General features: G+C 47.9%; 16 non-coding genes across 16 annotated transcripts; 1 reads left to right on the forward strand and 15 right to left on the reverse strand.

Annotated features, from left to right (window-relative positions):
- Nucleotides 1-1,150: 1,150 nt before the first annotated feature.
- TRNAW-CCA (transfer RNA tryptophan (anticodon CCA)) lies at nt 1,151-1,222 on the reverse strand. Its single transcript has one exon. It is a non-coding gene; the product is annotated as a tRNA-Trp (tRNA).
- A 534-nt stretch (nt 1,223-1,756) lies between these two features.
- Nucleotides 1,757-1,874, forward strand: TRNAL-CAA (transfer RNA leucine (anticodon CAA)). Its single transcript has 2 exons — nt 1,757-1,794; nt 1,830-1,874. It is a non-coding gene; the product is annotated as a tRNA-Leu (tRNA).
- A 1,600-nt stretch (nt 1,875-3,474) lies between these two features.
- Nucleotides 3,475-3,592, reverse strand: TRNAL-CAA (transfer RNA leucine (anticodon CAA)). The gene is made up of 2 exons: nt 3,555-3,592; nt 3,475-3,519 (listed from the first exon to the last, which is right to left on the reverse strand). It is a non-coding gene; the product is annotated as a tRNA-Leu (tRNA).
- Nucleotides 3,593-7,196: 3,604 nt separating this feature from the next.
- Nucleotides 7,197-7,314, reverse strand: TRNAL-CAA (transfer RNA leucine (anticodon CAA)). The gene is made up of 2 exons: nt 7,277-7,314; nt 7,197-7,241 (listed from the first exon to the last, which is right to left on the reverse strand). It is a non-coding gene; the product is annotated as a tRNA-Leu (tRNA).
- Nucleotides 7,315-7,720: 406 nt separating this feature from the next.
- TRNAI-AAU (transfer RNA isoleucine (anticodon AAU)) lies at nt 7,721-7,794 on the reverse strand. The gene has a single exon. It is a non-coding gene; the product is annotated as a tRNA-Ile (tRNA).
- A 2,311-nt stretch (nt 7,795-10,105) lies between these two features.
- On the reverse strand, nt 10,106-10,177 carry TRNAW-CCA (transfer RNA tryptophan (anticodon CCA)). Its single transcript has one exon. It is a non-coding gene; the product is annotated as a tRNA-Trp (tRNA).
- A 926-nt stretch (nt 10,178-11,103) lies between these two features.
- TRNAL-CAA (transfer RNA leucine (anticodon CAA)) lies at nt 11,104-11,221 on the reverse strand. Its single transcript has 2 exons — nt 11,184-11,221; nt 11,104-11,148 (listed from the first exon to the last, which is right to left on the reverse strand). It is a non-coding gene; the product is annotated as a tRNA-Leu (tRNA).
- Nucleotides 11,222-12,411: 1,190 nt separating this feature from the next.
- TRNAI-AAU (transfer RNA isoleucine (anticodon AAU)) lies at nt 12,412-12,486 on the reverse strand. Its single transcript has one exon. It is a non-coding gene; the product is annotated as a tRNA-Ile (tRNA).
- A 1,800-nt stretch (nt 12,487-14,286) lies between these two features.
- On the reverse strand, nt 14,287-14,358 carry TRNAW-CCA (transfer RNA tryptophan (anticodon CCA)). Its single transcript has one exon. It is a non-coding gene; the product is annotated as a tRNA-Trp (tRNA).
- A 418-nt stretch (nt 14,359-14,776) lies between these two features.
- TRNAL-CAA (transfer RNA leucine (anticodon CAA)) lies at nt 14,777-14,895 on the reverse strand. The gene is made up of 2 exons: nt 14,858-14,895; nt 14,777-14,821 (listed from the first exon to the last, which is right to left on the reverse strand). It is a non-coding gene; the product is annotated as a tRNA-Leu (tRNA).
- Nucleotides 14,896-15,990: 1,095 nt separating this feature from the next.
- TRNAI-AAU (transfer RNA isoleucine (anticodon AAU)) lies at nt 15,991-16,065 on the reverse strand. The gene has a single exon. It is a non-coding gene; the product is annotated as a tRNA-Ile (tRNA).
- Nucleotides 16,066-17,377: 1,312 nt separating this feature from the next.
- TRNAW-CCA (transfer RNA tryptophan (anticodon CCA)) lies at nt 17,378-17,449 on the reverse strand. Its single transcript has one exon. It is a non-coding gene; the product is annotated as a tRNA-Trp (tRNA).
- A 422-nt stretch (nt 17,450-17,871) lies between these two features.
- On the reverse strand, nt 17,872-17,991 carry TRNAL-CAA (transfer RNA leucine (anticodon CAA)). The gene is made up of 2 exons: nt 17,954-17,991; nt 17,872-17,906 (listed from the first exon to the last, which is right to left on the reverse strand). It is a non-coding gene; the product is annotated as a tRNA-Leu (tRNA).
- Nucleotides 17,992-18,776: 785 nt separating this feature from the next.
- On the reverse strand, nt 18,777-18,850 carry TRNAI-AAU (transfer RNA isoleucine (anticodon AAU)). The gene has a single exon. It is a non-coding gene; the product is annotated as a tRNA-Ile (tRNA).
- Nucleotides 18,851-21,996: 3,146 nt separating this feature from the next.
- TRNAW-CCA (transfer RNA tryptophan (anticodon CCA)) lies at nt 21,997-22,068 on the reverse strand. Its single transcript has one exon. It is a non-coding gene; the product is annotated as a tRNA-Trp (tRNA).
- Nucleotides 22,069-22,452: 384 nt separating this feature from the next.
- On the reverse strand, nt 22,453-22,572 carry TRNAL-CAA (transfer RNA leucine (anticodon CAA)). The gene is made up of 2 exons: nt 22,535-22,572; nt 22,453-22,497 (listed from the first exon to the last, which is right to left on the reverse strand). It is a non-coding gene; the product is annotated as a tRNA-Leu (tRNA).
- Nucleotides 22,573-22,851: the final 279 nt, after the last annotated feature.

The raw sequence follows: 22,851 nt of genomic DNA on the forward strand, positions 1-22,851 counted from the left end.
TCCCCATCATTCCCGTGTGAATAGGGAAATGTTGTATTCTTTTTCACAACTTCGTTACGTCGCACCGACACAGATAGGTATAGGAAAGGGCTAGACCGTGGCCTTAATTAACGTAAAACTCCTTCATTTGCTTGGTATGAAAATGGGAAACTACGGAAAACCATCTTCAGGCCTGTCGACCGTGCGATTCCAACGCGCTGTTTCTTGAATGCAAGCTGACAGGTAAAACAAACTTTAAGACATGGTATTATAATGCGTCGCCTCTGTGGTGTAGTGGTTAGTGTGATTAGCTGCCACCCCCGGAGGTCCGGGTTCGATTCGCGCTCTGCCACGAAATTTGAAAAGTGGCACGAAGGCTGAAACGGGGTCCACTTAGCCTCGGGAGGTCAACTGAGTAGAGTTGGGTTCGATTCTCTCCTGAGACGTCATTGAAGTGGTTTTCCGTGGTTTCCCACTTCTCCAGCAAGCAAATGCCGGATGGTACCTAACCTAAGCTCACGGCCGCTTCCTTCCCTCTTCCATGTCTACCCCTTCAAATCTTCCCATCCCCCCATAAGGCCGCTCCTCAGCATAACAGCTGAGGCCGCCTGGGTGAGGTACTGTTTCATTCTCCCTAGTTGTATCCCCCGAGCAGATGTCTCACGCTCCAGGACACTGCCCTTAAGGCGGAATGTTCCTAACTTGAGCCCCTTGGCTCCTTGAGGGAGAGGTGGGATCCCTCGCTGAGTCCGATGGAAAAACGAACCCTAAAGTATAAACAGATTATTAAAGAAAGAAAAATGGTAAATAAATTTATAGGAAAGAAAGAATGTATACACAGACCTTATTGAATGTATTCTGTCTGTTTAATCAATATTTTTTATGTAATACAATCCATAGCAATCCACAGCTGCAACTAACGTCAGATATACTATGTGAACATCACCCAGCACAGAGGAGTCACGCATGAGTTTACGAAATCTCCTCCAATCTCTGACAACTTGCACCATGCACTTAACGGTTGACATCAGTGTGTTGACAGCAAATGGATGGATTCACATCAGGGCCATGGCGATCCCGTAGGATTCTCTTCCCTCCTGTAGTTACTACATACTTGCAGAGCTCTACATCAAATAATATGATGCTCGAAAGTACGCGCATAAAAAACTCTTGACCCCGACGTGATTTGAACACGCAACCTTCTGATCTGGAGTCAGACGCGCTACCGTTGCGCCACGGAGTCGCTCATGTTTACGAGTTCTCCGCGTTTTATCATCAACAGTTCGAAAACACAACTGTTGTACAACGAAACGAAACAATTGCAAGAAAACACCTGTTGTAGTCTACAGCCGCCAACCAGCCAAACGTCGTTCGCGATCGTTGCTTCTTTGACACTGGACTTCTCATCAGCTCGTACCTCTTTTCCTGGCTCAGTACCCGAAATTTACTTCCTCTCCCTCCGGACGAAATGCGTCGCAGTAATGACCCAGATTTTGAGCGTATCCGTGTTGTTAACGCTCACTTTTTTTAAAGACTTCAGACACTACTTGAGCTATATCTATTTCTTCCTGGAAGTAATACTTTGCCGGGGGATTTTTCTTCAATAAATATGATGTGAAATCCAGATTGAGTGTAGTCATGCTTGCCATCTTAACTAAGTTCAACATCACCTGTTAGAAAACTGGGTTACTAGAAGACAACTGCAACAATATTCACTCTTCTGTTAAGTAGCAAGGCCTTCCTAGTTGAAGTTATTGAGAACAACGAGTTTGCGGCTGTCAGGATGGCCGAGCGGTCTAAGGCGCCAGACTCAAGGATAATCCTTGCCTGGATAGCACAGGTGTGAAGAATTCTGGTCCTCTCTGAGGGCGTGGGTTCGAATCCCACTCCTGACACTGATTTTGAGAACTTCATTCTACTTTTACAAAAATCTGGATTTCCCTCTCACATATTTGTTTAAAAATGAAAACCTACAACCTGTTTTCCAGTCAGTGACCGGGCCAGGGATGGAATGAATGAAGCCCCCATCTTGCGGCGAGGATAGGAATTGTGCCGGCTGCCGAGGCCTATCGCACTCCTCTGGGGCCGTCTGAGCCACCAAGGCCACTATATTTCTTTTAAAAATTGAATGAAGTTTCTCTTGGGAAAACAAATCCTCGGTGGTGCAGTGGTTAACGATTGGCTGCCACCCCCGGAGGCCCAGACTCAATTCCTGGCTCTGCCACAAAATTTGAAAAGTGGTACGAGGGCTCGAACTGGGTCCTCTCAGTCTCGTGATGTTAACTAAGTAGATGGGAGTTCGATTCCCACATCAGCCTTCCTCAAAGTGGATTTCCGTGGATTCAAACTTCTCTTCCAGGCAAATGCCGGGATGGTACCTAACTTCAGGCCATGGCCGCTTCCTTCCCTCTTCCTTGTCCGCCCCTTCCTAACTTCCCATCCCCCCACAAGGCCCCTGATCAGCATAGCAGGTGAGGCCGCCTGGGCGAGGTACTGGTCATCCTCCCCAGTTGTATCCCCCGACCCAGAGTCTGAAGCTCCAGGACACTGCCCTTGAGGCGGTACAGGTGGGATCCCTCGCTGAGTCCGAGGGAAAAACCAACCCTAGCGGGTAAACAGATTAAGATGATTAAGAAAGAAAGAAGAAAGAAGAAATCCATCCATTTGTAATCTGGAACTTTTATTAAATAAGTTCAAAGGGGAAGTAAGTGATGCGTGTCTCTCCATTGGGGGGGGGGGTCGAACCCACGACCTTCGCGTTATTAGCACGACGCTCTAACCAACGGAGGAAACGGGCGCGAGGATTGCTGTACCAGTTGTGATAGATCATCATCATCATCATCTGTTTACCCTCCAGGGTCGGCTTTTCCCTCGGACTTAGCGAGGGATCCCACCTCTACCGCCTCAAGGGCAGTGTCCTGGAGCTTCAGACTCTTGGTCGGGGATACAACTGGGGAGAATGACCAGTACCTCGCCCAGGCGGCCTCACCTGCTATGCTGAACAGGGGCCTTGTGGAGGGATGGGAAGATTGGAAGGGATAGGCAAGGAAGAGGGAAGGAAGCGGCCGTGGCCTTAAGTTAGGTACCATCCCGGCATTCGCCTGGATGAGAAGTGGGAAACCACGGAAAACCACTTCGAGGATGGCTGAGGTGGGAATCGAACCCACCTCTACTCAGTTGACCTCCCGAGGCTGAGTGGACCCCGTTCCAGCCCTCGTACCACTTTTCAAATTTCGTGGCAGAGCCGCGAATCGAACCCGGGCTTCCGGGGGTGGCAGCTAATCACGCTAACCACTCCACCACAGAGGCGGACCAGTTGTGATAGATACGGCTCGTTTATCGCCCCAGCCATGTGGTGCAGACCTTCTGAATTGGTGGCTCACAACCTCAGGAACAACATGTGGGTGCTAAGTGACAGTCTGTCAAAACGGTTCACAACACATACATCAGTTGTTTTGAGAAGCTTTCCGATAGGAAATAAGCTCTCAAAAAGAGTGTCAGGAGTGGGATTCGAACCCACGCCCTCAGAGAGGACCAGAATTCTTCCGACCTGTGTTTTCCAGGCAAGGATTATCCTTGAGTCTGGCGCCTTAGACCGCTCGGCCATCCTGACACATGAGTCGCCGGGCGACATACGATGTCATACACTCACGTATATTACTGAGTGTCCCAGGGTTGGTTTTCCCTCGGACTCAGCGAGGGATCCCACCTCTACCGCCTCAAGGGCAGTGTCCTGGAGCTTCAGACTCTTGGTCGGGGGATACAACTGGGGAGAATGACCAGTACCTCGCCCAGCCGGCCTCATCTGCTATGCTTGTGGAGGGATGGGACGACTGGAAGGGACAGGCAAGGCAGAGGGAAGGAAGCGGCCGTGGCCTAAAGTTAGGTACCATCCCGGCATTTGCTGGAGGAGAAGTGGGAAACCACGGAAAACCACTTCCAGGATGGCTGAGGTGGGAATCGAATCCACCTCTACTCAGTTGACCTCCCGAGGGTGATTGGACCGCGTTCCAGCCCTCGTACCACTTTTCAAATTTCGTGGCAGAGCCGGGAATCGAACCGGGACCTCCGGGGGTGGCAGCTAATCACACTGTCTGTAATTCGTATTCTTAAAGCGAAGCAAAGTCACCTCCGCCATGAAGGCCCTTGGAGGAGTGGAAAGTAAAGGCTTCCACCATTGTTAATATCGGTACGTGATAGGGTAGAGTGGTTAGCTCTACGCCCGGCCGCCTTTGCCCCCAGGAATTAACCTGGTACTCATTTTTGGTGTAGGCTGAGTGAACCTCAGGGCCATATGGACCTCCGGAAGTGGAAATCTCGTTTCTTAAATTTTACGACTTCCTTCCGGGCGAACCGACCACGCCTTTACCGCCTCGGCCAGGCAGCCCCTACAATTCAAATTGTGTTTAGCAGAAACAGAACTACAATACGCCGGAAGGGAAACATTAAATGAATTTTTGGAGCACCTAAATTCCATTAACAGTAAGATCAAGTTCACAATGGAAGTAGATAATGTGTCAGTATATCAGAAGAATGACAGTACACTAGGCCATGCAATGTACAAGAAACCTACACATTCTGAAAGATACCTTCATAAGTCCTCACACCATCACCCCTGGCAAAAAGCAGCTCTCCTTCTAACGTTATTTACTACGGTGAATAACGTTGCAGACGCTGATAACCGCTCAAGTGCCTTAAGAGAACTGACAACATCCATGAAGGCTATACGTCAGGAGACATAGCACGAGCTTGTGAAGACCAAGGAGCCAAACAGGGATAGTAGTCTATCAACCAGGACTGCAGTAAGAAGAAGAAAGTATTCCTTCCTTACGTGGCAGGTATATGTGACAGAATAGGGCGCAATCTTAATTTTAGTTTTCACCACAGACCGGGATCTCAAATCCCTGTTTCGACCATTCAAAGAAAAATCACATCTTGAAACACCGGGCGTGTATGAAGTTCCATGTGGTTGTGGTTGTGGTTGTTCATATATTGGCATGACGAAAAGGCTTGTCAGCACCAGAGTGAAAGAACACATTAGATCGGTAAAGAATGTCGCTCTTTCATCCTCCACGAAGAATGGCATAAGCCAGTCTGCCATAGCAGAACACTTCTACAGTACAGACCATGAAATCCTCTTTGACCAGGCGAAGGTCATCACGCCTATAAAAGACTTCAATGCTCGTCTTGTGTGGGAAGCCATTGAGATAGAGCTGCGCCCAAATAACATCAACAGGGAAAACGGCCTCAGGTTATCAAATACATGGAGACCTGTACCGCAGAAATACATGCATAACAGCACCATGGAACAGCGGGACGCATTCACGAAACCGTGGACAGTACGGCCATTCTTCCACGTTCCTTCGAATTTCTTTGCTGAGTGTCGGAGGCAGAACTTCACATGCCCTGATAAAGGCCAGTGCAATTTGGCTTCATTAAATAAATATGTATAGTGGTTTTAATCCAGTACTCATTTATTTCTTTATGTAAGTGAATTGTCTGCCTGCTGTCATTTCTTGATGGATACAGTACTTTTGCATCCATCTCTTGACACAGGCCAGAGTAAAGTGTACTGTCCGCACAGTTTATCTTGGTGCAGTTACATCCTAGTGCTGAATCGGTCGACCTCGGCGATCTTCGAGATTCATACTGGCAACCTTTGCAACACAAACTATGAATAGCTTAAGCATCATTGTGCGACATCTGGCGTAAACTTTACGTACTAGTACTGTTGTTGTTTACACATCAAAGTCAAAGTATAGAATTCATGCTAGCAACAAGATTCGCATCGAGAGATATGTTTTATAATGTTATATTATGTGTATGTGACATAGTTGTTGGCTTAAGATGATAACGGTTTAGAAATTTCATATCGATAGATCATATTCTCGATTCAATTCAGATTTCATTTTCATTCAGTTGGCAGCACCAGGCAGCACTATCGATACCGGGACAGCTCGCTCCTTACTCCTCACCCCGTACACAAATGCATCAAGATAAAGTGTAGCTTCCACCGAAGTCCCAGTCAACATCCATGGCTGTGACAATATGGAAGTTGCTGGGGTATGGGTGGTGCTGAGTAATGACATTCAGAGCATGACTAGTGCATCTGAGTGTTATGAAAGGTGCTGCTCATAGGGTCAGTCATGCTGCAGTAGTACTTTCTGACCCAGTGAGGAAAGCAATGGCAAACCACCTCACTCCTCATCTTGCCTAGTACGCCTCATTTTGGTGCTGCCATTGGTTTTTGGGTTTCCTTATAACCGCATAACCTTTGGTGGTGCTATTTGAGGATCCAATCAGCCTCTGGGCTGATGACCTAACAGACAGACAAGTTAATTGTGTCCGCCTCTGTGGTGTAGTGGTTATTGTTGCCACCCACGGATGCCCGGGTTCGATTCCCGGCTCTGCCACAAAATTTGAAAAGTGGTACGAGGGCTGGAACCGGGTCCACTCAGCCTCGGGAGGTCAACTGAGTAGAGGTGGGTTCAATTCCCACCTCACCCATCCTGGAAGTGGTTTTCTGTGGTTTCCCATTTCTCCTCCAGGCAAATGCTGGGATGGTACCTAACTTACAGCCACGGCCGCTTCCTTCCCTCTTCCTTGCCTGTCCCATCCAATCTTCCCATCCGCCACCAAGGCCCCTGTTCAGCATAGCAGGTGAGGCCGCCTGGGCGAGGTACTGGTCATACTCCCCAGTTGTATCCCCCGACCCAGAGCCTGAAGCTCCAGGACACTGCCCTTGAGGCGGTAAAGGTCGGAAACTTCGCTGAGTCCGAGGGAAAAACCAATCCTGGAGGGTAAGCAGATTGAGAAAGAAAAGAAAGAAAGAAAGAAAGAAAGAAAGAAAGAAAGAAAGAAAGTGAATTGTTTCTCTACACTTGCGCCATTCTACTTACAGGCAGGTTCCTATCATATGGTGAAAGTAGTGGGAAAAGATCTCCAGAGGTCGACGGCTCGGACAAATATTTTTTTTAAAAGTGCACTGTTTAAATATGTGCGAGTTTTAGGTTGAAAGGCCTTTCTGAGTAGAGCTTTCCGCGAAAATTGCAGCCTTATAAAATGGTAGTGTTGACTTTAGAGAGTGTAGTGGGGCTGCGATTGCTTATATTTAAAATCATTTTTTGCCGCTGGGGTAAGGAATGTTGTCACCACACGCCACTGATACGATAGCTGAGTGCGTGAAGTCCTTTAGGATGCAAGTGACCAAAAAGTTTTGTCAGGAGTGGGATTCGAACCCACGCCCTCAGAGAGGACCAGAATTCTTGAGACCTGAGCATTCAGGCAAGGGAGCTGCGTTGAGTCTGGCGCCTTAGACCGCTCGGCCATCCTGACATACAACCAAATAGTAAGAGAGCACCTTGCTACGAACGAGAGGATACCAATTTTTTTTTAAGTTTGCTGGGGACGATGAGATAGGAAAGAGGTAGGAGTGAATAGGTAGCAACCGTGGCCTTAATTAATTATGGCGTGAAAATGGGAAAGCACGGAAAACCATCTTCGGGACTGCCGACAGTGGGGTTTGAACCCACTATCTCCCGAATGCTGACGTGGAGGTTGTGATGGACGGTATTCTGCGAGAAAGGAAGTGTAATACCTGACAGAAGTACATTTCCGACGGCGAGTTCTCAGACCGATAGCCAAAGCTTGGAGATCTTCCCTAGAGTCAAATTCCTTGTAAAAGAAGAGTGTCTTCAATATTCTATAAGGTTCTAACTCCTGATAACACTGATAAAAATATTGGCCCATGGGGGGATCGAACCCACGACCTTCGCGTTATTAGCACGACGCTCTAACCAACTGAGCTAATGGGCCACAAGGCCATCCTGGCTTGACTGTAGTACTTATCTCAAACAAGGCTGGCTTGTCACTGTCCAACTTCTGTCATTAGTCATCCTTAACCTGAGTCAGAAGTCGCGCGCGGCCTCCATGCTTTACTGTAAGCGTGTATATGGAATCTTACCTTAGAATTAATGATGCTGGCACTGTATCTGGTACCCACATTCTGGCTGGCGTGAGCGAGTTCTGCCTGTATAATGTTTCAGATTTCATTCGTAATGTTTTCTTTCTGTTCGTCGAATGTGTGACGATTTGTTCGATATCACACGCTGTTAGATATGGAGATGCAGGGGGAAACAGACCAGCACTGATCACTCTGTCTGCAAACACTTCCGAGAGGTAAGAAGGGCATGTGCCTCTGTGGTGTAGTGGTTACTGTGATTAGCTCCCACCCCCAGAGGCCGGGGTTCGAACCCAGCTCTGCCACGAAATTTGAAAAGTGGTAGGAGGGCTGGAACGGGGTCCACTCAACCTCGCGAGGTCAACCTCCTCAGCCATCCTCGAAGTGGTTTTCCGTGGTTTCCCACTTCTCCTCCAGGCAAATCCCGGGGTGGTACCTAACTTAAGGCCACGGCCGCGTCCTTCCCTCTCCCTTCCAAACTTCCCATCACCCCCACAACGCCCCTGTTCAGCATAGCAGGTGAGGCTGCCTGGTCATCCTCCCCAGTTGTATCCCCCGACCCACAGTCTGAGGCTCTAGGACACTGCCCTTGAGGCGGTAGAGTCCGAGGGAAAAACCGACCCTGGAGGGTAAACAGATTACGAACGAAGAAGGGAATGTTCTGCTGTAAGAGCACAGTGGCTCAAATATCTTGAAACCATCCACGGGATTTTTCTTCTTCCGTTAACTGATGGGAGAACGGCCTCAATATTTACTGACGTCCGGAAGTAAATATGTCCAATTATTCGTCTTGCACCATTAGCGACAGTTATGAGTGTTCACACGACTATTAAGACGAAACCAGGCCTCATCCTAAAAGAACACATGCTGCGGGTCGAATAAACGGTCATTCAGTGATGCAAGATGCCTCTCGCAAGTATCTCACTCTGTGGTTGGATAATCAGTAACACGGGGAATTGTGATCAAGACGGATTGTCTTGGCTCGTGCCGCTAAGATCTGGCCGAACCCGGCAGGTGTTGGCGGAGAATGCTCCGTATACACTGGACACAAAGAAGAGCAAATGCCTCCATTACAAAACCTTCATCTTCCCGCGTTAGTGAAAGTTACCTCCAGTTACCGGGACACATTTTGAGGAGAGAAGGAGACAATTTAGAAAAGACATTCTGCAAGGCAAAATTGAAGGCACCAGACCAAGAAGCAGAACAACAAGTAGATGGTTAGACCAAGCAAAGAAGATCACCGGTCTGTCTCCTCACAGTATCTTAAGAAGAGCTGAAGATCGCTCAGGATGAAAAAATCTCGTTAAGTAATGAAGTGAAGAAATGAGGTCACGACGCTCAGCAATGAGTAAACCGACTGCTGATGATGTGGCTGGATCAGCAGGGTTTAAACGATGGGCCTGTACGGTTTGAACAGCTTTGTAACTCTGTGAACAGAAGAAACGGAAACCCCTACTTGTTGTCTTAATTTTGTGAGTGATTTAATCCGTGACCGTTCAAGATCCGCACCAATATTATCTAGCATTTCCTCTGTACGCGCATGTTTTTTACTGGCCATTGACCCAGTAGTTCGGTAGTTTCAAATGTATTTACAATTACGTGAATCTGAGCTCATGAAAATGGCACTTCATCAGGAAATAGCTGAACAAATGCATCGCGTATCCGTAGAGCCTACTCGTCCTTAAAACAACTTTTACATACGAGAATACGGTGTTGCGATCATAACTGTCTCACCATGTTAACAGTTGAGATTCAGACTGGCGACTGATTCTTGCGAGGTAAATAACAATGCGCACAGCGTGCTCAGTCTCGCAATAGCTCACTTGGCAGGGTCGCGCTTGGATCATGAAATCGCGGAATGCTCGAGGGTACGGAGGGACTTCTTTTAATGACAATTGACTGGGATATGGAAATAGTTTGCACAGTTTAATGTGGCCCTCAACAGGCCGATGGCACTGTGACGTAGAATATGGGTGTCGTATCTTGAGCTATTGCGAGGCTTGCATTCCTGATCCTGGTCTGTGTATGCTTCACCCTTCACCTGTTCAAAAGAATTACGGGTTCAGGGTTTTAGGACAAGGCTACAGCGATTCATAGCATTCGCTCCCCTCCATTGCTTCGCAGGTACTTAACGAGAAATATGACTGAATGCTAATGAAAAATATTTGACCCCGACGTGATTTGAACACGCAACCTTCTGATCTGGAGTCAGACGCGCTACCGTTGCGCCACGGAGTCACTGGTAATTGTACTGAATTGTTGGGAAAGATACAAGCGCTTCGGGGACATGGCCGTTGTATAGAATGTCTTCTTTGCTATTTGCTTTACGTCGCACTGACACAGATATGTTTTATGGCGACGATAGGATAGGAAAGGCCTAGGAATTGCAAGGAAGAGGCCGTGGCCTTAATTAAGGTACAGCCCCAGCATTTTTCTGGTGTGAAAATGGGAAACCCCGGAAAAACATCTTCAAGGTTGCCGACAGTGTGGCTATCTCCCGGGTGCAAGCTCAAAGCCCCCGGATTCAATCATGTATCTTCTGCTTTTCAGCGTATCAGTATTATCTTTCTTTCGTTCGTTCTTTCTTTCTTTCTTTCCTAATCCGTCTATCCTCCAGGTTTGGTTTTTTCCCTCGGACTCAACGAGGGATCCCACCTCTACCGCATCAAGGGCAGTGACCTGGAAGGTGATTCTTTGGGGGTGGTAGGGGATACAACGGGGTAGAAGGACTAGTACCTCGCCCAGCCACGCTCATCTGCTATGCTGAACACGGAACTTTGTGGTTAAATGGGCGATAGGAAGGGATAGACCTTCAGTTAGGTACTATACTGGTATTTGCCTGGAGGAGAAGTGGGAAACTACGAAAAACCACATCCAGGATGGCTGAGAGCGGAATCGAATCCCCTCTACGCAGTTAACACACGAGGCTGTGTGGACCTCATTCCAGCATCCGAAACGATTTTTGAAATGTCGTTGCGGAGCCGGGAGTCGAATCCGGGCCTCGAGGCTGACTGACCAATGCACTTATATTTATTTAGTCAGTTTATCACCAAAATTGATCTTCTCTTCCCATTTTCAAATGATCCTCTGAAGTTATGCGCAAACATGTCGATAAGATAGCTTACTGCGTAAAGTCCTTTCGGAAGCAAGTGGCAAAAAGAATTTGTCAGGAGTGGGATTCGAACCCACGCCCTCAGAGAGGACCAGAATTCTTCAGACCTGAGTAATCAGGTAAGGAAGTTACCTTGAGCCTGGCGCCTTAGACCGCTCGGCCATCCTGACATGCTAAGACAGTAAGAGAGCTCACCCATTCCGCGTAGACTTTACACAGAATTTACCGGGGATACAACTGGGGAGTATGACCAGTACTTCGCCCAGGCGGCCTCACCTGCTATGCTGAACAGGGGCCTAGTGGAGGGATGGGCAGATTGGAAGGGATAGACAAGGAAGAGGGAAGGAAGCGGCCGTGGCCTTAAGTTAGGTACCATCCCGGCATTCGCCTGGAGGTGAAGTGGGAAACCACGGAAAACCACTTCCAGGATGGCTGAGGTGAGAATCGAACCCACCTCTACTCAGTTGACCTCCCGAGGCTGAGTGGACCCCGTTCCAGCCCTCGTACCACTTTTCGAATTTCGTGGCAGAGCCGGGAATCCAATCCGGCCCTCCGGGGATGGCAGCTAATCACAGAGGCGGACTTAAATTAGTTTCGGGGATTATACGGAAGTCGTCTTCTAATTATTATCATCATGATCGGAGCTGCCGCCTCTGTGGTGTAGTGGTTAGCGTGATTAGCTGCCACCCCCGGAGGTCCGGGTTCGATTCCCGGCTCTGCCACGAAATTTGAAAAGTGGTACGAGGGCTGGAACGGGGTCCACTCAGCCTCGGGAGGTCAACTGAGTAGAGGTGGGTTCGATTCCCACCTCAGCCATCCTGGAAGTGGTTTTCCGTGGTTTCCCACTTCTCCTCCAGGCGAATGCCGGGATGGTACCTAACTTAAGGCCACGGCCGCTTCCTTCCCTCTTCCTTGTCTATCCCTTCCAATCTGCCCATCCCTCCACTAGGCCCCTGTTCAGCATAGCAGGTGAGGCCGCCTGGGCGAGGTACTGGTCATACTCCCCAGTTGTATCCCCCGACCAAGAGTCTGAAGCTCCAGGACACTGCCCTTGAGGCGGTAGAGGTGGGATCCCTCACTAAGTCCGAGGGAAAAACCGAACCTGGAGGGTAAACAGATGATGATGATGATGATGATGATCGGAGCTGCGATATGTATTTTGAATTATTTAGCGAGTTCACAGATGCGATGCCAGAAAGGAAGTCTATTACCTGGCAGAATTACATTTAGGTCGGCCAGTTTTCAGACCGGCACATAGCCAAAGCTTTGGAGTAGTCCCCTAGATACAAACTCATTATAACACAAGTGTGCCTTCACTATTCCATATCGTTCTCACACAAGATAACACTACTAAAATTACTGGCCCATGGGGGGGATCGAACCCACGACCTTCGCGTTATTAGCACGACGCTCTAACCAACTGGGCTAATGGGCCACATGGCGGTTGTCACTGTCCAGCTTGTGTCATTAGTCATCATCAACCTGAGTCAGATGTCGCGCGCGGCCTCCCTTCTTTAAGCACGTATACAATCTTGTATGAAATATGAAAAGATGCTGGAAGTGTCGTCCTTCCGGTGTTGTACTGTATCTGGTAAGCACACTGTGCCTGACGCGAGTGAATTCTGCCACTGTAGTATTTATTTGTTCATTCCTAATGTTTTCTTTCAGTTCGTCCAATGTGTGAGGGTTTGTTCGATACACTTTTTCTCTCACTTTACCCCACAAGAAAAAATCACACACTGTTATATCCAGAATTTAAGGGGAAACAGACCAGCACTGATCAGTCTGTCTGCGTACATTTCCATACCAGCGGAGTTGGCAGTACGGTTAGGGGCGCACGGCTTTGAGCTTGCATCCGGGAGCTGTTAGGTTGCAATCCCACTGTCGGCAGCCCTGAAGATGGTTTTCCGTGGTTTCCTATTTTCACATCAGGCAAATGCTCGGGTGGACCTTTATTAAGCCCACGGCCGCTTCCTTCCAACTCCTAGGCCGTTCCTCTCCCATCGTCGCCAGAAGACCTATCTGTGTCGGTCCGACGTAAAGCAACTAGCAAAAAGAAAATTAAAATATTTAAGAAAACACTTATGAGATTGTAAGAAGGGAATCCTCTGCTGTATTGTTGAAAACACCCACGCGATTTTTCTTCCTCGGTTAACTGATAGAAGAACGGCTTCAAAATGTACCTCTCTGCATTTACTGTCGTGTCAGAAAAGTAACCCCAATTATTCGCCTTGTACCAACAGCAATAACAATAGCGAGAGTTATGACTGTCCACACGACCATTAGCATGAAAATAACACGAGCTGTGGGTCGAATAAACGATCATTCAATGATGCCAGATACCACTCACAGTATATCACTCTTGTGGCTGGATCAGCAGGTTTTACACAAAGGGCCCCTGTATACCTGTACGGTTTGATGTGTAACAGCTTTGTAGCTCTGTGTACAGAAGAAACGGAACGCCCTACTTGTTGCTCTAATTTTGTGAATGATTAATTCCGTGACCGTTCAAGATTCGCACTAGTGTCATCTAGCTTTTCCTCTGTTTGTGTGAATGCAGGCTATTTATTTACAATTACATGAACCTGTTTAGGTGTCACTGCATCAGGACATTGCTGAACACATGCATCGCGTTCCCGTCGAGCCGACTCGTATTTAAAATAACTTCGCAGTGGCGACTCATGCTTGCCAGGTCGAACGCGTGCAGGCTGCTTGCAAGGTCAAGGACTGTGCGCGCGAATCAAGTACTGCGGCTTACGCATCGGAGAGTGTAAACGCCTCTTATGAGAGACCGTGTATAGCGTCGGAACTGCGTGCACCGTGCTCAGCCTCGGAATAGCTCACTTGTCAAGGCCGCGCTTTGAGTATGACACCGGACAACGATCTAGGGTACAGAGGGTCGTCTTCTTCTACTGACAATTGCCTGGGATGTGGCAAAGGTTGCCTGTTTAATAGTTTCGACCCTTGTTCTGTTTATGTGGCCCTGAACAGGAATGTTGGTACCGTGACATAATGTACGGGTCTCATATGTGAGCTATTGCGAGGCTTACAATGCCTGCTCCTGGCATGTGTCTTCATCACCCTCCATCTTTTCGGATGAATTACGTGCGTTTAGGATTTTAGCACTGGGCTACAGGGATGCAACATCATTCTCCTTCCTCCTTGGGTTCGCACGACCTTACTGACATCTGGGGTGAGAAATATGATGTACCAATGAACACTCAAGGAAAATAGTTGATCCCGACGTGATTTGAACACGCAACCTTCTGATCTGGAGTCAGACGCGCTACCGTTGCGCCACGGAGTCTCTGATAACTGCGTTCTATTGCTGAAAGAAATGCAACCTGTTCGGAGACATGACCGTTGTATAGATTGAAACCGTTGCAAGAAAACAATTGCAGTCACGCTTCATAACAAAGTTTCACTCTGTACGTTAGAAAGCGTCCTTGACACTGGACTTCTCATCTGTTCGTAGCTGGCCAAAACAGTTGCAGCAGGTGCTCTTCTTAGGATCAACAGTCGTCGAATTTTACTTCTTGTCCTCGGACTCCAGGATTGTCCCCGGATTCAATCATACATCTCCAGCTCTTCAGCGTATCAATGTCGCCTATGATGTGAGTTCACCGTCCACTTTTCATTTCTACCCCGAATTTGAAGTGAACCACTGCAGTTGGGAATATAGCTGACTGCATTAAGTCCTTTAGGAAGCTAGTGACAAAAAAGTGTGTCAGGAGTGGGATTCGAACCCACGCCCTCAGAGAGGACCAGAATTCTTCAGACCTGAGTGTTCAGGCAAGGGGCATTACCTTGAGTCTGGCGCCTTAGACCGCTCGGCCATCCTGACATACAGCCCGTTGTCCGCCATGATAGTAAGACAGCATATATTATCAAGGAGTGAACACCCAGTCCACGGAGATTTTACACAGACTGTATTTCTTTCTTTCTTAATTTGTTTGCCCTCCAGGGTTGGTTTCTCCCTCCGACTCAGCGAGGGATCCCACCTCTACCGCCTCAAGGGAGTATCCTGGAGCCTTAGACTCTAGGTCGGGGATACAAGTGGGGACGATGACCAGTACATCGCCCAGGTGGCCTCGCCTGCTATGCAGAACAGTTGCCTTGGTGGGGGATGGGATGGTTGGAAGGGATAGACAAGGAAGAGAGAAGGAAGCGGCCGTGGCCTTAAGTTAGGTACCATCCCAGCATTTACCTGGAGGAGAAGTGGGAAACCGCGGAAAACCAAAGGAAGTGTATTACTACGTTTACATGGGGATTGAGATCGATTTGAGTACACTCACCGTATTGAATACGATCCCCGTTTATATGTAGTAGGCCATTTGAGTATCGTATTGAATCCCCAGGCAACATCGATGTATACAGATGATGCAGAATTGTAGTAAGATCTATATCACCTCTTAGAATTTAAAAACGCCAAATGAAGTAGAAGCCCAGGAGATAACTTTCAGTTTTGAAAGTTTGTGTGGTATAGATAGAACGCACATTCCAATTTTACCGCCAACAGAAGATTATCGTGATTTACTTAACCACCAGCGCTGGCCGTCTTATAGTATGATTGCAGTTGCCGATCATTTATACAGGTAAATATACTTACTGACTTATTATATTTGTTATTTCGACAGAACATTAATGATGATGATTTGTCAGAACAAACATGGAGTGTGTGCGCAGTCGTTTTCAATACGATCTCAGTACGATCCGCGTTTACATGGCGTATTCAATACCTGAAGTGTACTCAAATCGATCTGAATCCTGCATGTAAACGTACTCTATTACCTGGCAGAATTACATTTACGTCGGCCAGTTTTCAGACCGGCACATAGCCAAAAGTTGGAGTTCTTCCCTAGATACAAACTCATTGCAACACAAGATTGTCTTCAATATTCCATATGGTTCTCACACAGGATAACACTACTAAAATTTCTGGCCCATGGGGTGGATCGAACCCACGACCTTCGCGTTATTAGCACGACGCTCTAACCAACTGAGCTAATAGGCCACAGAGCTGGCTTGTCACTGTCCAGCTTCTGTCTTTAGTCATTGTTACCCTGAGTCAGAAGTCACGTGCGGTCGCTTTACCCCATATTTTATATGAAATGTTACGTTATAAAAGAAGCTCCAAGTGGCGTCCTTCCTGAGTTATACACACACTGTGTCTTCTCGCTGACACAAGTTAATTCACCTACAGTCTCCGATTTCATTCCTGATTATTTCTTTCAGTTCGTCCAATGTGTGAGTGTTTGTTCGATACACTTTTCCTTCACACTGTTACATGCGTAGATTGAAGGGGGAAACAGACCAGCACTGGTCACTCTGTCTGCAAACACATGCGTACCGGGCGAGTTGGCCGTGCGGTTAGGGCGCGCATCAGGGAGATAGTAGGTTGGCAGCGCTGAAGATGGTTTTCCCATTTTCTCACCAGCCAAATGCTGGAGCTGTCACGGCCGCTTCCTTCCAACTCCTAGGCCTTTCCTATCCCATCGTCACAATAACAACTATCTGTTGGATGATATTGGTGCTTTTCCTCTGTTTGTGTGTATGCATGTTCTTTATTGATCACTGAGCCAGAGCTATCAAAATTTATTTACAATTACATCAATCTGTTTAGGTGGCACTGCATCGGGAAAATGTGAAGAAATGCAGGCGTTCCCGTCGAGCCGACTCGTACTTAAAAATAACTATTGCATAGGAAAATACGGTGTTGCATTGATAACTGTCTCGCCATGTTAACAGCTGAGATTCAGACTGGCGACTGATGCTTGCCAGGTCGAACGCGTGCAGGCTCTTGCAAGGTGAAGAACTATGCGCGCGCATCAAGTACTGCAGCTTACGCATCGGAGAGTAAAAACGCCCCTTGGGCGGTCCTAGTTCTTATGAGAGACTCTGTACGGCGTGCAGCGTGCTCAGCCTCGGAATAGCTCACTTGGCAAGGCTCCACTTTGCGTATGACATCAGGCAATGATATAGGGTACGGAGGGTCTTCTTCTACAGCCAGTTAACTTGGATGTGGCAAAGGTTGCCTGCTTAAGAGTTTTGTCAGTTGTTTTGCTTATGTGGCCCTGAACAGGAATGTTGCTACCGTGACATGAAGTACGAGTCTCATATGTGAGCTATTGCGAGGCTTACAATACCTGCTCCTGGCATGTGTCTGCACCACCCTCCATCTTTTCGGAAGAATTATGCGCTTTTAGGATTTTAGGACAGGGCTACAGCGATGCAACAGCATCCTCTTTCCTCCTTGGGTTCGCACGAACTTACTGACATCTGGGGTGAGGAATATGATGTACCAATGAACACTCAAGGAAAATACTTGACCCCGACGTGATTTGAACGCGCAACCTTCTGATCTGGAGTCAGACGCGCTACCGTTGCGCCACGGAGTCTCTGATAACTGCATTTCTTTGCTGGAAGAGATGCAAGCGATTCGGAGACATAACCGTTGTATAGATTGAAACCGTTGCGAGAAAACAACAATTGCAGTCACGCTTCATAATAAAGTTTCACTGTGTACGTTAGAAAGCGTCCTTGACACTGGACTTCTGATCTGTTCGTAGCTGGCCAAAACAGTTGCAGCAGGTGCTATTTTTAGGATCAACAGTCGTCGAATTTTACTTTTTGTCCTCCGACCCAGGAATGTCCCCGGATTCAATCATACATATCCAGCTCTCCAGCGTATCAATGTGACCTATGATGTGAGTTCACCGTCCACTTTTCATTTCTACCCCGAATTTGAAGTGAACCTCTGCAGCTGGGAAGATAGCTGACTGCATTAAGCCCTTTAGGAAGCTAGGGGCAAAAAAAAGTTTGTCAGGAGTGGGATTCGAACCCACGCCATCAGAAAGGACCAGAATTCTTCAGACCTGAACGATTCAGGCAAGGGGAAATACCTTGAGTCTGGCGCCTTAGACCGCTCGGCCATCCTGACATACAGTTCGCAGTCCGCCACGATGGAAAGACAGCTCTCAATTATTAATGATTGTATACCCATTCCGCGAACATCTTACACAGAATTTCTTCCTTAATCTGTTCACCCTACAGGGTTGGCTTTTCCGTCGGACTCAGCGAGGGACCCCAGTGTCCTGGAGCGTGGAATTTGGGTCGGGGGATACATCTGGGGAGGATGACCAGTACATCGCCCAGGTGGTCTCACCTGCTATGCTGAACGGGGTCCTTGCGGGAGGATGGGAAATTTGGAAGAGACAGACTAGAAAGAGGGAAGGAAGCGGCCGTAGTCTTAAGTTAAGTACATCCCAGCATTTGTGTTGATGTGAGTTTTGAAACCACGGAAAAACACTTCAAGGATGGCTGATGTGGGAATCGAACGTACGTCTACTCAGTTGACCTCCCGAGGGTGAGTGGATGCCGTTCCAGCCCTCGTACCACTTTTCGAATTTCGTGGCAGAGCCGGGAGTCCAATCCGGCCCTCCGGGGGTGGCAGCTAATCACAGAGGCGGACTTAAATTGGCTTCGGGATTATACGGTAGTCGTCTTCTAATTATTATCATCATGATCGGAGCTGCGATATGTATTTTGAATTATGTAGCGAGTTCACATTTGGGATGCCAGAAAAGAAGTCTATTACCTGGCAGAATTACATTTAGGTCGGCCAGTTTTCAGACCGGCACATAGCCAAAGCTTGGAGTTCTTCCCTATATAGAAACCCATTGTAACACGTGTGTGTCTTGTACAAGATAACACTACTAAAATTACTGGCCCATGGGGGGATCGAACCCACGACCTTCGCGTTATTAGCACGACGCTCTAACCAACTGAGCTAATGGGCCACAAGGTCGTGTTGGCTTGACTGTTGTAGTTATCTCAAATAAGGCTGGCTTGTCACTGTCCAGCTTCTGTCATTAGTCATCATCAACCTGAGTCAGATGTCGCGCAGGCCTCCCTGCTTTAAGGATGTATACAATGTTATCTGAAATATGAAAAGATGCTGGAAGTGTCGTACAGGCATTGTACTGTATCTGGTAAGCACACTGTGGGTGACGCGAGTGAATTCTGCCACTGTAATATTTTTTTTCAGTTCGTCCAATGTGTGATGGTTTGTTCGATACACTTTTTCTTTGATTTTACCCCACAAGAAAAAAATCACACACTGTTATATCCAGAATTTAAGGGGAAGTCCGCCTCTGTGGTGTAGTGGTTAGCGTGATTAGCTGCCACCCCCGGAGGTCCGGGTTCGATTCCCGGCTCTGCCACGAAAATTTGAAAAGTGTTACGAGGGCTGGAACGGGGTCCACTCAGCCTCGGGAGGTCAACTGAGTAGACGTGGGTTCGATTCCCACCTCAGCCATCCTGGAAGTGGTTTTCCGTGGTTTCCCACTTCTCCTCCAGGCGAATGCCGCGATGGTACCTAACTTAAGGCCACGGCCCCTTCCTTCCCTCTTCCTTGTCTATCCCTTCCAATCTTCCCATCCGTCCACAAGGACCCTGTTCAGCATAGCAGGCGAGGCCGCCTGGGCGAGGTACTGATCATTCTCCCCAGTTGTATCCCCCGACCAAGAGTCTGAAGCTCCATGACACTGCCCTTGAGGCGGTAGAGGTGGGATCCCTCGCTGAGTCCGAGGGAAAAACCGAACCTGGAGGGTAAACAGATGATGATGATAAACAGATGATGATGATTGATGATGAGATGGAGAAGAGTGGAAGTGTCCAGGCTGGGTTGGTAAGAGGGTGGGGTTGTGTGGTTTAGTAGAGGGAGAGGTAGTTTGGAGTATTTTAGGTGTCCTGAATGCTTGTAGTGAGGCCTAATTGCCCGTTTGATGAAGGGACATCCAGGAAACGAAGCGGCGTGATTACCAAGGCACTTCACACACTTCGCCTGGTCCCGAGGTACCTTTCAATCTGGGTGGCGGTGAGGACAACCACACCGATTGCAGCGGGAATGTTCCTTGCATGTAGCAGCAGTGTGATGTAGCTTTCGGCAATTATAATACTGGATTATTAGGAAGGTTTGGTTGCGGGGGTGTGGTCGAGACTGGGTGACCAATTTGGGGGTGCGGGTACGTATGATGAGGGGAGGGGTTGAGTAGGTCGGTTAGGGGGTGATAAGGGTTGGGGTGGGGATATCGATGGGTCGTCGGGCTTCACTGTGATACTTATCGCAAACAAAACTGGTTTGTCACTGTCCATCTTCTGTCATTAGTCATCGTTACCCTGAGTTAGAAGTCGGGCGCGGCCGCCCTGCTTTAAGCATGTATACAATGTTATTTGAAATCTTACACCTCTACCTTAGAAAAGATGCTGGAAGTGTCGTCTTTCCTGGGTTATAAAGGCATTTTATCTCCTAATCACATTCTGGGTGACGGGATTGGTTTCTGCCAATGTAATAATTATGATTTCATTCGTAATTCTTTCTTTCAGTTCGTGCAACGTGTGAGGATTTCTTCTATACACTTTTCCTTTCAGTTTTCTCACAAGTAAAAATCATTCACTCTTAGAACAGGAAATGTAGGGGGAAACAGACCAGCACTGATCACAGTGTCTGTAGGGAATGAATCCTCTCCTGTATGAGCAGGGGATGAATATTGTTGAAACCACATACGCGATTTTTCTTCTTCCGTTAACTGATGGAAGAAATTTACCTCTCTGCATTTTCGTACGTGTCAGAAAAATAGCCCCAATTATTCGCCTTGCACCAACAGCAATAACAATGGCGAGAGTTATGACTGTCCACACGACCATTATAATGAAACCAGGCCTCATCCCAAAATAACACGAGCTGTGGGTCCAATAAACGATCATTCAATGATGCAAGATACCACTCACAGTGTCTCTTTGGCTGGATCAGCAGGTTTTAAACAAAGGGCCCGTGTATACCTGTGCGGTTTGATGTGTAACAGCTTTGTAGCTCTGTGTACAGAAGAAACGGAACCCCCTACTTGTTGCTGTAATTTTGTGAGTGATTAATTCTGTGACCGTTCAAGATTCGCACCAATGTCATCTAGCTTTTCCTCTGTGTGAATGCAAGCTATTTATTTACAATTACATGAATCTGTTTAGGTGTCTCTGCATTAGGACATTACTGAACACATGCATCGCGTTCCCGTCGAGCCGACTCGTATTTAAGGTAGGTAAGGGTTATACTGCCCGAAGGCAGGTCCGAACCTCCGCAGAGGTGTTCCTGAGCCTGACTTTACGTGCGGTAGGGTGGCCAGTTCCTTTCCGTTCCTCCATTCCCTTACCCCCCCCCCACCACCAACAGCGCGTGGCAACCCATCCAACTCCTCACCACGCCCAATGTTACTTAACTTCGGAGATCTCACGGGATTCGGTGTTTCAACACGGCTACGGCACTTGTATTTAAAATAACTTGTATATACTAAAATACGGTGTTGCAGTGTTAACAGGTGAGATTCACACTGGCGACTCATGCTTGCCAGGTCGAACGCGTGCAGGCTGCCTGCAAGGTCAAGGACTATGCGCGCGCATCAAGTACTGCAGCTTACGCATCGCAGAGTGAAAACGCCTCTTATGAGAGGGTCATCATAGCGTGGGAACTGCGTGCACCGTGCTCAGCCTCGGAATAGCTCACTTGGCAAGGCCGCGCTTTGAGTATGACATCGGACAATGATCTAGGGTACGGAGGGTCTTCTTCTACTGCCAATTGCCTAGGATGTGTCAAAGGTTGCCTGTTTAATAGTTTCGACACTTGTTTTGCTTATGTGGCCCTGAACAGGACCGTTGGTACCGTGACATAAAGTGCCGTTCTCATATGTGAGCTATTGCGAGGCTTACAACACCTGCTCCTGGCATGTGTCTGCATCACCCTCCATCTTTTCGGTAGAATTACGTGCGTTTAGGATTTTAGGACAGGGCTACAGCGATGTCACAGCATCCTCTTCCCTCCTTGGGTTCGCAGAACTTACTGAGATCTGCTGTGAGGAATGTGATGTACCAATGAATACTCATGGAAAATATATGACCCCGACGTAATTTGAACACGCAACCTTCTGATCTGGAGTCAGACGCGCTACCGTTGCGCCACGGAGTCTCTGATAAGTGCCCAGCCTTGCTGGAAGAGATACATTGTATAGATTGAAACCGTTGCAAAAAAACAATTGCAGTCACGCTTCTTAATAAAGTTTCAATCTGTACGTTACAAAGCGTCCTTGACACTGGACTTCTCATCTGCTCGCGGCTGGTCAGAAAAGTTGCAAGCAGGTGCTATTCTTAGGGTGAACAGTCGTCCAATTTTACTTTTTGTACTCGGACCCGGATTCAATTTATGTGTCCATCTTTTCAGCGTATCAATATTACTTATTTAGTGAGTTCACCGTCCAATTTTCGGTTCTACCCAGAATTTCAAGTGAACCTCTGCAGTTGGGAAGATAGCTGACTGCATGAATTCCTTTAGGAAGCTAGGGACAAAAATGTTTGTCAGGAGTGGGATTCGAACCCACGCCCTCAGAGAGGACCAGAATTCTTCAGACCTGAACGATTCAGGCAAGGGGAATTACCTTGAGTCTGGCGCCTTAGACCGCTCGGCCATCCTGACATACATCCCGCGGTCCGCCATGGTAGTAAGACTACTCTGTTAGTGACGACTGTACACCCATTCCGCGCAGATTTTACACAGAATTTATTTGTTTCTTTCTTAATCTATTTACCCTCCAAGGTTGGTTTTTCCTCGGACTCAGCGAGGGATCCCACCTCTACCGCCTCAAGGGCAGTATCCTGGAGCTTCAGACTTTGGGTCGGGGGATACAACTGGAGAGAATGACCAGTACCTCGCCCAGGCGGCCTCACCTGCTATACTGAACAGGGGCCTTGTGGA

The sequence above is a fragment of the Anabrus simplex genome, chromosome 10, assembly GCF_040414725.1.
Source record: "Anabrus simplex isolate iqAnaSimp1 chromosome 10, ASM4041472v1, whole genome shotgun sequence".
Classification (NCBI taxonomy): Eukaryota; Metazoa; Arthropoda; class Insecta; order Orthoptera; family Tettigoniidae; genus Anabrus; species Anabrus simplex.